The sequence below is a fragment of the Alosa pseudoharengus genome, unplaced genomic scaffold (assembly GCF_046254945.1).
Source record: "Alosa pseudoharengus isolate Yale_2024_CS ecotype anadromous, Long Island Sound unplaced genomic scaffold, YU_APseudo_1.1 YU_APseudo_1.1_scf_21, whole genome shotgun sequence".
In the NCBI taxonomy this organism is placed as follows: Eukaryota; Metazoa; Chordata; class Actinopteri; order Clupeiformes; family Clupeidae; genus Alosa; species Alosa pseudoharengus.
In genome coordinates this window covers 12,153,471-12,165,970 of record NW_027468674.1, presented here as the reverse complement: position 1 = coordinate 12,165,970, position 12,500 = coordinate 12,153,471, and positions in this window count along the sequence as shown.

The window sequence follows — 12,500 nt, the reverse complement described above, 5'->3', positions numbered from 1 at the left end:
CTCTCACTCCCTTTCTCTCTCTTCCTCACCCACCCTATCCTCTCTCCCTCTGTCTCTATCTCTCTCTTTCTCTTTCTCTCTGTTTTCTGACAGCCTTGCAGGAGGGTCGGATCACAGCCCTGTGTAAATGTGTCCTATATGAAGTGTGATATTTGGACGGCCTCTCCCTGTGTGTGTGTGTGTGTGTGTGTGTGACTCCCAGTGTGTGTGAGAGAAGGCATGGTGGCTGGCCTGGTTTCCCTCCTCTCCTTTTTTCTCTTTTTTTTTTTTTTGGGGGGGTGGGGTGCTTAACGGGAGCAATCCACGTCCAGCCAAATGGAGGTGCACACACACACACACACACACACACACTTATACACACATGCGCACATCCACAGTGCACACAGCTGTTATCCACAAGCCACGGCCTGACGGCCGCCAATAAACAAGTAAAGTTCACATTCTTAAAGGTGCGGGGGTCAAGACCTCAAAATAAAGCGGACAAATCTGATGGGGGGGATCAGCGCGTGGCAGAGGGGTGCGGGTGGGTGGGGGTGAAGGGGTGAGTTTGTGGGGGGTGCGGGACCAGGGGGTAATCGGAGGGCATAGGGAGAGGGTGCCTGTGTTTCTGGGAGATTTCCTGTGGTTGTCCCTTTGCCGACCTCCCCACTCAGATGAATGAGGTGTGTGTGTGTGTGTGTGTGTGTGTGTGTGTGTGTGTGTGTGTGTGTGTGTGTGTGTGTGTTAGGCTGATTCCATGATGCCCTGGTTCTCTAGTATCTTCATAGCAGGTGTTGTGCTACATCCTCCTTACCGTCCCCCCTCAATCTCCACTGCACACACACACACACACACACACACACACACACACACACACACACACACACACACACACACACACACCCTGATCTTTACACACCTCTGGCATGAGGCCATAGCTCCTGGGTAAAAATGTAAAAAGTAAAACCTCAAAACAGACCCTTTCCCTTATGTTCACCGGCTGCAATCCTTTACACATACAAACACACACACGTGCACACACACACACACAGACACACACACACACACACACACACACACACACACACACACACACACACACACACACACACACACACACACACACACGCGCGCACACACACACACACACACACACAAACTCTCTCTTTCTCTCCATCTCTCTCAAACACACACACACTCTCTCTCTCTATCTTGAGATACTCACATACACGCACACGTTCGCAAACATGCACACACACACACACACACACACTCATATACATACACAAACTCTCTCACACTCTCACACACATACACACACACACCCTCCTCCCGCCTCAGCTCTCCGGGGTGAACTCGTTCTCACCGCCTGACCTGATGTTATCTGCTCCTTTCACACTCGCCGCAACCTCTGCTTGTAATTACACCGAGTAATGGAGCATCCTGTCAGCTCAGGAGCTCAGCCCCACATACGGCTCTCTCGCTCTCTCGCTCTCTCTCTCTCTCTCTCCTGCCTCTTGTTCTCTCTCTCACTCTCTCTCTCTCTCCTGCCTGTTCTTCTCACTCTCTCTCTCTCTCTTCTGCCTGTTGTTGTCTCTCTCACTCTTTCGCTCTCTCTCTCTCCTGCCTGTTGTTCTCTCTCTCTCGCTCTCTCTGTTTTCTCTCTTGTTCTCTCTCTCACTCTCTGCTTCACTCATATGCTCAGCTCTGCATCTCTCTTTCTCTCATTCTATCTCACTCTTTCTCTCACTCTTTCTCTGTATGCCTCCCACTTTCATGGGTATTTCATTTTCATTATTTATTTTTGGTCTGTCCTTCTTTCGTCCGTAATTCCTGTCTGTGTAGTCAGACACTTACTCAGAGAAAGAAGTAAACAAAAGTTCTCTAGACGCAACGTTCCGTCTCTAAAAATAAACTTAGCTGAACTAAAGTCTGTGTTGGCCTGCCTTTCTCAGATAAACAACTCTTTCTTACCTATTTTCTCGCTCAGTCCAATATACTTCTTTACTTATACTACTTGCTTTATCTATGTGTATTCCCTCTGCCCTGCCCCCCTCCCTCTTTCTCTCCCTCTCTCTCTCTCCCTCTCTCACTCTCTCTCTCTCTCATTTGCTCTTTCTGTGAGTCTGCCAAGTCTGCCTCTACTGCCATGGAGAGGTCTATCAGAGGTGACAGCCATGTTTAAACCCTGTCAGCTGGAAAACTTCCACCATCAGCCTGGCCTCTCTTATCCTATCCTCTCTTTCCCTCACTGATCTCTCTCTCTCTCTCTCTCTCTCTCTCTCTCTCTCTCTCTCTTTCTCTCCGTCCATGCAAGGCTTTTTGCCCAGGCCTGCAGGTGCAGTAAGGAAATTCTGTAACAGATCAGATGAGTGCAGCTGGTTCCATGGCAGCGCCCAATCAGATCACTGTGCTGTGGAGGTCGACCAATTAGCTTAGATGTCTGGAAGCTTCGTGTTTGTCAACTAGCAGAGTTGAGCTCTGTTAAGAACATGCGGTGTACATGGTGTAGTTTATGATTGTTTATGATTGTTTTGATGTATTTGCTTACTAGTAATGCTTACAATGATTTTATTTCACTGTGAACTGAAGGTCAGCTCTCTCTCTCTCTCTCTCTCTCTCTCTCTCTCTCTCTCACACACACACACACACACACACACACACACACACACACACACACACACCAGACACACACACACACACACACACACACACACACACACACACACACACCAGACACACACACACACACACACACACACAGACACACACACACACACATACACACATACACACACACCAGACACACACACACACACACAAATACACAAACACAAACACAGACTTGGCTGTGTTCTCAACAGTGACTTACCTAAGTGAATTCTTTGGCCTTTGCTTTTGTGTGAACTCACTCGCAATGACCTAGATGAGCCGGGAGTGCAGCGAGCGAGAGCGACCAACCACAACAAAAACAAAAACAATAACACCAACAAAACCCACAACATGGTTGACCTGGAAACCAGCAGACTGTGATCATCACCTTAGTTCTCAGCGGCGGCGTTGCATTTGCAGGAGTTTACCAGAACAGTGGGCCCTTTATGGCTGTGCTGTTTAGAGAAAAAGGTTTTGCAGCAAAGGTGGTTCTTAATGTTTTTTGGTGTTTTATGCCTCCAACGTTGTCTTCAAGGCAGCGCTGCCTGAAAGGCACTAGGGTTAGGCATGGGTTAAGGTTAGGGTTAGGGTTGGGGTTAGGTTTAGGATTAGGTGCCTTTAAGTCAGCGATGGCAGCGCTGCCTGTAAGACGACGTTGGGGGCATAAAACACCAACGAGCGGTTCTTAATGGGTTGAAAAAAGCAATACTGATAGGTATAACAATAAAACTTTTTTTATTATATATTTTTACATTTTGGGGGGGGCTTTTATACCTTCAGTTTGACTGGATAGTGGAGAGAGTGATGGGGTGGGATCGGCATACCTGTCAACACTCCCGTTTTTCCCGGGTTTCTCCCGTATTTCAAGGTCATCTCCCAGCACCCTCCCGTTTTGTTATTTCTTCCGGAAAACTCCCGTATTTTGCATGGCCATCAAACTTCATTTTAAAATCATTGATCCATTCAGGTTGCCAGATTGTGTATGAAATACAACCTACACATATACGATCACTTAGTTTCAATTTCAACCGTTTTGTCATAGGCTAAAACCTGGCAACCCAAAACCCAAATAAGGAAGCGGGTGCTGACTGCGCAGCCTGAGTCTTGTCGTAAGCAAGTGGGCTAGTTGAATGGCCTACTCCAGAACTAGCTGTTGTGAAATTGTTGGGAATTTAATTGATTAACACATCACAACTGTTATTGAGTGTTGTTGATACACTGAACTTGTGCCCTCGGAACCAAATCTGACAGCAAGCAGCTTTGGAGTTTCGGAAGTAGGCTGCAAGCAGGCAGCTGGTGGATACATAACTGGCATGCGTAAGGTAACGACCGAAATGCAGCGTTGAAACATGTGTATGAAACGTATTAAATATGCAAACACAGATCCGGTATAAACACTTTTTTCTGACAGTCACAGTCAGTTGTAACTTGACTTGTGACTATTCATCAAAGTCAAAGACGGCATATTGGAAATCAGAGCTTAAGCTGGGGCCACAGACCTAGAGTGCCTAGTTTTTTATTTATAAGTGCAGTATCACACAGTCAAGTACTCATTCAGAGTACTCACTCAGTAGCTCAGTATCACACAGTCAAGTAAACTCACTCAAGTACTCACTCAGAGAGATTTGAATTAAGGAGGGTGTTGAATTAAAGAGAGTGTTGCAGTTATTCTATGGATGGATGGGAATCACAGATGCAAGAGAACCAGTACAGAAACAGCACAGAATAACACTGGCTTAAGCTGGGGCCACAGACACACACACACACACACACACACACACACACACACACACACACACACACACACACACACACACACACACCTAGTGCCTAGTTTATTTATCCATTAAGCAGACGCTTTCATCCAAAGCAACTTATATGTGTCAGTTAAATTACTACACTATACTAGACTAAAGTACAGCACAGAATCACACTGGCAAGCACCCAGACTCTGAGGGCCAGATGTACGTACATTTGCGAATGTAGCGTTATCAGCGTCATGGACAAACCGCAGATTGCGAACGCTGTCAGACCCAAGTTTCCGTCGTATTTATCAATCGTTCAATCCACAGTGTAAACTGCGCCTTTCTCTGTCTTTCTCCGCCTACAAATGCAATTTACGAACATCCACAACTGAATGTCAGAGCCTATACAAGCGCAGTTGAATGAAGTTAACTGATGACAACATTAAAAAGAATCAAACGTTTAGCGATCATGAAATAATACCATACATGATAAGATGTCAACAAGCAGGGAGATAATGAAGATCAGTAGCCTACTTCTACTCAAACTACTGCACGTAGGCTATGGAAGATTGGTCAAATCTAGCAAGTAGGAAAATGTAAGTGAATGACGTGAAAGTGAAAGTAAGACATTCGAATGGCCAACAAAAGTTAAGGTTCCTTTTGATAGTACAAAGACTTACAAAACTGGTGCTCTAAATAGCAATTCTGTTGTCTTTGAAAGGTTCTCTTATTGACGCATTGAACTGCAATTTGGATTAACACCTGCTTTTACAAGGCGGAAGTATTTAGGCGCAGAATAGACGTGCGCTTTCAGGAGCAGTCTTTGTACATACCGCGGAATACATAATTAGGCGCTCTTTACTCTTCCCCTCCCATCTTTTTACACTAAACTCCCACTTCCCTCTGGATCCTCCCATGAATGCATATATGCATGACACGAAAAAACGCAATTAGCTATTTTCAGCTCCCGCAACAGGCAGTTTGCGCTTTTACATCATTGCGGTCTGTTTGTACATACCTCGCAATGATTTTACACGCACGTTGCGAAACAAATACGCCTGAAGTGGGCGCAAAAGCGTTCGTACATCTGCCGCCCAGAGTAATGCCAAACACCAGCACAGCCACATTCCATTTGTCTGCCCACTCACAGTACAGACTATTCTAACTAGTCACACAAAGTAATGTGAAACGCCAGTATGACTTTAGATTATTCTGTAACATTTTATAATAACTACACACTATTAAGCATTTGTAAACTATTACTAAATGATTTGTTCCTAATTTATAAAACATTGTTCCTACATTAATTCTCATAAGTAAAGCATTTGTAGACACAGTTATAAATGGTTTGTTCATAGTAGATAAGCCTATATCTAAAATATGTTTCTAAATAGTTTTTAATACTTAATAAATTATGCAATAATAATTTGTTAATGAAGTAATATTTCCATTATGTAACAGCTGTTAAGGAATTGTCTATGGTTTATAAAATCAGTTACAATTGGTGTGTTAATGATTAAGACACTATTTAGACCTACATAGGCATGCCAAAAATGTTTTATAAACTACTTCCTAATGCTATAATTCATAATTAACTTGTTATAGGTGATGATTAACTTGTTGATTAACTCGTTTTATACATGATTAAGGAGTTACAAGTGGTTAGTTAAGGATATTTTGTGAGCTCATCTAAAGTGAGGACTTTTTATGCCTTACAATGCATTTACAAATGAGTTGTAAAGGTTACATTTACATTTATTCATTCAGCAGACACTTTTATCCAAAGGGACTCAGAGTAGTGTCAAACGGCAGCACAGACTTTAGACTATTCTAACTACTCACACTCAACGTAATGTCAAACGCCAGCACAGACTTTAGACTATTCTAACTACTCACACTCAACGTAATGTCAAACGCCAGCACAGACTTGAGACTATTCTAACTAGTCACACTCAACGTAATGTCAAACACCAGCACAGACTTGAGACTATTCTAACTAGTCACACTCAACGTAATGTCAAACACCAGCACAGACTTTAGACTATTCTAACTAGTCACACTCAACGTAATGTCAAACACCAGCACACACTTTAGACTATTCTAACTAGTCACACTCAACGTAATGTCAAACACCAGCACAGACTTTAGACTATTCTAACTAGTCACACTCAACGTAATGTCAAACACCAGCACAGACTTGAGACTATTCTAACTAGTCACACTCAACGTAATGTCAAACACCAGCACGGACTTTCAGTCAGAGGCCGACTCAGAGACACGTCAGCCTAAATCAGGCCCAATCTGGTTTGGATATCGATGGACGGTGGCAAAGCTGTCTATACTCTCTTATGTTCATGTTGTATTTTAAGCCGCTCACTTGTTGAATAAATCCCATCGAAGGATCAGCTGGATGTAATGAGTGGAATCGAGGGGCAATTTAAGGAGAGTCTGTGTGTGTGTGTGTGTGTGTGTGTGTGTGTGTGTGTCTGTGTGCTTGTGCGTGTGTGTGTGTGTCTGTGTGCGTGTGTGCGTGTGTGTGTGTGTGTGTGTGTGTGTGTGTGTGTCTGTGTGTATGTGCGTTCAATCAGCCATAAGGGAACCAAACCATAATGAGAGGGATCCAAGTTCAGCTGTTGCGTAACTTATGCCCTGGGAGGTCTGCTCGGATCTGAATGCAATTTATGCAAATGAGGCTGGCATTCCAGCGCATCGAGGCAGGGCAAGAGTGAACCACCAGCGCGTGACAGCAATTAAAAAACAGAACCGTTTCCTTATGTCATCAAGAGGGGGATTTTTTGTCTCCACAATCCTGTGAGCTAACGTTGCTAACTTTGGTCACCGAGTCTCAAAAAATCAACACAACAACGTTTTTGTTCCTGCTACTGAGACCGGCAACGCTGGGTTTGCAGAGTGAGCACAAGAGGTCTTTTTCAGGGTCACTTCACCCAATGAACCCCCCCCCCTCGCCCCAACCCGCACCCCAACCACCGCCTTCTTTCAGGCTGAACCAGAGGGGTGCAGTGAGGTTGTATGCCACCTTCTAGTCCTGGATCCCAGTCGGCGCACACAAACCCACATGCCCGTCTGTGAATAGCTGTGGCGAATCAGAGGGCTTTTTCTGTCTACCCCCCCCCCCCCATCCCCGCCTTTGATGTGTTGGTGAAGGGTCGGGGCAAACCCGGAGACCGAGCCCGAGTTCGAGACCCAGTCAAGGGTTCATTCACAGTTCAGGAGGCTATCCGAGGGTGACAGGGAACGAGCGTCGCCACTGGCTCTGTTTTCACACACGAGTCAACACAGCCATCAAATGTGGCCCGGTCGGTGGCGCAGGCCTCTGGATTGGCTGACCACGGAGCCAGAACCCGGGTCGGGTCCACGCAGAGCTAAGATTGTATATCATTCTTCTACATCGTAAACATTTCTCATATCGCAATATCTAGACGATGTAGTTGTGTTATGATATTTTTGCAGCAATAAAATGTTTATTTTATCTGAAAATTGTGGTAAGGTAATAGCTTAAGGTTGGTCCACAATATATAACTAACAGAAGGTTAGATACATGCCTATGAGCATTTCGGAGGAACATGTCAAAATCTTAAGATGGAGCTTAAAGTATAATTTATGAATATGAAGGCCTGGACACTTTGAACTGGAAGGATTTCCCCCATGACTCTTATGGGCTAAACGGGATACTGTAGTTTTGTCCCCCGGATGGAGAGAGACAAGACATGTCCCGCAGGTGTCATATTGATCTCTTGGATGGACCACGGCTGTGCGGGAGGAAGAGTCCCTCTTAACCTTCTCAACGATAAACTGCTTTATCAAGACTAATCTGTCTTTCTCTCTCTCTCTCTCTTTGTCTTTCTCTCTCTCTCTTTCTCTCTTTCTGAAATGTTTAAAATGGGCTAAGATGGGACGTTGTAGTTTTGTTCCCTTACCACAATGTGTATTATTCAATGCACACAATTCACAAATGGGTGTGGCCAAAACCACATTCAAATTCGCAAACATAGGCAAACATTTACAAACAGTTTTCCGTTAGCCTTGAGTTTTCGGCGCACGTTTTGCGAACAATCACAAACAGTCTGAGGAAGTAGTTCTCCACGAACATACAGTGGAACTGGACGTAAGTTTGGCGAAGGCAACTATGCAATTACTGTTACAATGGAATGTTAACACCAAATCGTTCAAATTTAACTGTTTGCCACTGTTTGCCAAATTTGAACTCACCTCACATTTGCAGTTTTATTGCTTTGAAGTAATGGACAGGAAAATGTATAGGATCTATTCTAACTAAACTTGAGAAACTGAAAAAAAGAAACACTGACAGACTAGACCTATTTGTCATCCTGATAACTAACCCTATCTTAAACATTTCTCAGAGAGTTTTATCCCAGATGGATAGGAATGCTCATGTGATGATGATGAAGGCTCCCGTAGGCCGCCACAGTCATCTTCAGAAGAGAGGCCAGACAAAAAGATAGAGAGAGAGAGAGAGAGCAACCAGACAGAAAGAGAGAGAGAGCAACCAGACAGAGAGAGAGAGAGAGAGGTCAGAGATGTTCCATAAGTTTCATCTCATCTCTGCCTTATGGATCATGACTGGGCAGGCGTTTCCTTCTTTCCTTCTTAACGATAAGCTGCTTTATCAAGACTACGCTCCCATTCCTCTCTATCCTCTTTCTCATTGTGCACTCTCTCTCTCACACACACACACACACACACACACATTGGCTCTCACACATTTCTCTCTCTCTCTCACTCTCATTGCTCTCTCTTACTCACTCAATTCAATTCAATTCAATTCAATTCAAAAAGCTTTATTGGCATGACCATTCATAAAGAAAGAATTGCACTCTCATTGCACTCTCTGTGTCTCTTTCTCTCTCTGTCTCTCTCTCTCTCTCTCTTTCTCTCTCTCTCTCTCTCTTTCTATCTCTCTCACTCCCTCATTGCCCCCTGAAATGTGCTATATTGGACCCAGCTTGTGCTTCGTCTATTAGTCTGTTTCTGCTCTCCAGGGCCCCTGACCAAATCCAACTTGTCATCACCACTATCTCAGAGGACCTCATTTAAAGGTCTTTGGTCTTGTAAACCCCTTTGTATTTTATCTGCTGATCACAACCATGAAAGTTAAGTGCAGTTTGACAGTGTGAGATCCTCGCAGGAAACCTTGGTAATGTGATTGTGCACATACAAGCCTGGAGACGGATCTGAAATATCAGCGAGACAAATAGATATGGGGTGTCTGGTGGCACGCTATTTGGTATGGCCTGCCGCCTGCTGTTGATCTTACACCATCAAGTAAGGGATAATGTATAGAACACCGGTCATTATTGGGAAAATAAGTCCCGACAGGGTGGACCGGACCCCGACACGCAGCGGTCATTCTTGTTTTCAGAGGTCCTTTCCCAAGAAATAATGACCGCTAGAACTTTCGGAAATCCCATTCAAGTCAATGGAGCATTCTACTTGCATTGTGAAGAGCCGTATAATAATCATATATAACACTTTTGAACACGATGAATTCAGCAAATTCTCCTCTCAGACATAATGTGTATGGTGCAATGACTGTTTATATATAGACATTGGTAAGGTGCTTCACAAGTCTGAAGCAACACTTTTGAGCAAAGAAAGCAGGATTTTTCTCTCGAAAAAGAAAACAAATTACTTTTTAAATATCTACAACCAATCCTGTAGTGAACTTATACAGTTCACATTCAAGACTGCAGTAGGGCCTACCCTGCCACTGTAATGTCTGTCAGGAGCTGCATTCTTTGATAAATAAATATCTACAACCAATCCTATAGTGAACTCATACAGTTCACATTCAAGACTGCAGTAGGGCCTACCCTGCCACTGTATTGGCTGTCAGGAGCTGCATTCTTTGAGGCTGAAGGAAGGGGTTTGGTTTGGTGGACACAGGCAGCACTCAGACTGATGGCTAATGTTGCGTGTGTATTCTGGCTGAACTCAGGTCTGCAGCAAAACAGAGTGTCTCTCTCGCTGACTGATGGAGGGGGATAGAGGAACCCTCGCAAGGTGAAGCAGAGGGCAACTCTCAGGGAATTTGTTTGTGTCTGTGCGTGCGTGCGTGCGTGCGTGTGTGCGTGCGTGCATGCGTGTGTTTGTGTGTGTGAAGACAGAGGTGGGATGTGTGTGTGTGTGTGTGTGTGTGTGTGTGTGTTAAGACAGAGATGTAATGTGTGTATGTGTGTGTGTAATAGAGAAGGAGAGTGAGAGTGGAATCAGGTATGTCTATGTAGGTGCATATGGTGTGCATGTTGTGTAATAGGCCTAGATACATTTGTTAACCAATGCTTTAAGTGTGTGTGTGTGTGTGTGTGTTTGTGTGTGTGTGTGTGTGTGTGTGTGTGTGTGTGTGTGTGCACATTCATGAGTTTTTGGAAGAATTCTGCTGTATATTGGCACAAAGGTATGTGTGTCTGTGTGTGTATGCTCATCAATGTGAAATCCTGTGTGTATGCATGAATATGTATACTTATCAGACTGTGTATATGTCTGTATACTTTTTTATACTTAGTAGTATGTATACTGTACTTTTGTGTGTGTTTGTGTGAGGGAGAGAGAGACAGAGAAAGAGAGAGAGTGTGTATGCATGAGTGTGTGTGTGTGTGTGTGTGTGTGTGTGTGTGTGTGTGTGTGTGTGTGTGTGTGTGTGTGTGTGTGTGTGTGTGTATGTGTGTGTGTGTGTGTTTGTGTGTGTTTGTGTGTGTGTGTGTGTGTGTGTGTGTGTGTGTGTGTGTGTAAGCCAGAGACGTGTCAGAGTGTGTCTGTATGGCCCTCTTCTCCCCTTTCAACCTCTGCACACACGCCTCTGCAAACGCGCCACGCCACCACTAGTCACCTCTCCACTCCTTTCTCTCCCCTCTTCTCTGGCTCTCCATGCCTCTCTCTCTCTCTCTCTCTCTCTCTCTCTCTCTCTCTCTCTCCCTTCTCATCTCTACAAAAGAGACCAGAGAGGTCCTTTGATGGTGACAATGAAAGATGGCCGACGCTTAAACAAACAGGAGGGGGGTCTATGATTGATCATGTGATGCGTGGCCCGAGCAAAAGTGAAAATGGATGATGAATGCGAGGAGGGGGGGGGGGGGTGGGTGGGGGTGGGTGAGGGGGGTGTAAGGTCTCTCCGTACACATAGCTAATGGATCTCACAGGGTGATGAGACTGTCTCACCTGAAGAGCAGGGCCCTTCAAATGGGCGCTGAAATCTGGGGGAAAGTGAGCTCAGACTGGGAGGCTATGGATACGGTCCCACCGCAGCGGGATTTTTTTTTTCATCCGTCCGGCCGCTGTCCACGCTTGGGAAGCGGGAAGCTGTGGCGGCAGCAGCGTTAATGTAACACACAACCTCGCCGATAAAGTGCTGACCTTTGACACCTCTGCATAAATATTTTCTTTTTCCTCACTTGGGGTTGCACATGCAGAACCCTGCCACCGACAGACCCATACCGCATTTCATTTGATTTTTTTTTCTCTCTTTCTCTTTTCCAAATTTAAAATATGTTAAAAATATGTATTCCAACATCTCAATATGTGTTGTAGCACGACTCACCGGTTGTCATATCATGTTTGCGCTATTTTGGGCATTTTTTTATGGTTGTTAGTATCTCTTTAGTGTGACAGTTGAATGCCCTTCTCTCTCCCTCCCTCTCTCCCTCTTTCCCTCCCTCTCTCCTCAGCCCAGACGAGAGAGGGCCTGTAAACGAGGCCTAAATCAAAGCATTTTAACGCGAGGGGCGGCTCTGTTTGCGCCCATTTTACGTTCCATAGAGTGTGTGTGTGTGTGTGTGTGTGTGTGGGGGGGGGGGGTTGTGGGGAGGGTTGATGATCTGAAAGTGCTACTATTCCTCTTGATGCCCCCCCCCCCTCGTCCCTTACACACACACACAAACACACACACACACACCCCTTCCCCTGTCCCTCTTCAAACTCCTTTCAGATACACACCTCAGCCCTTAACAGTACAGCCCGAGTGTGACAGGAGTGTAAAATGCAAAGTAGGTCCTGCCAACAACAACGCGACAGGGAACAAGAGACGGGGGACAGGGAATGGGGAACGGCCGGTTCAAAGGGAATGACCGGGGGACAATGGGGAAGGCA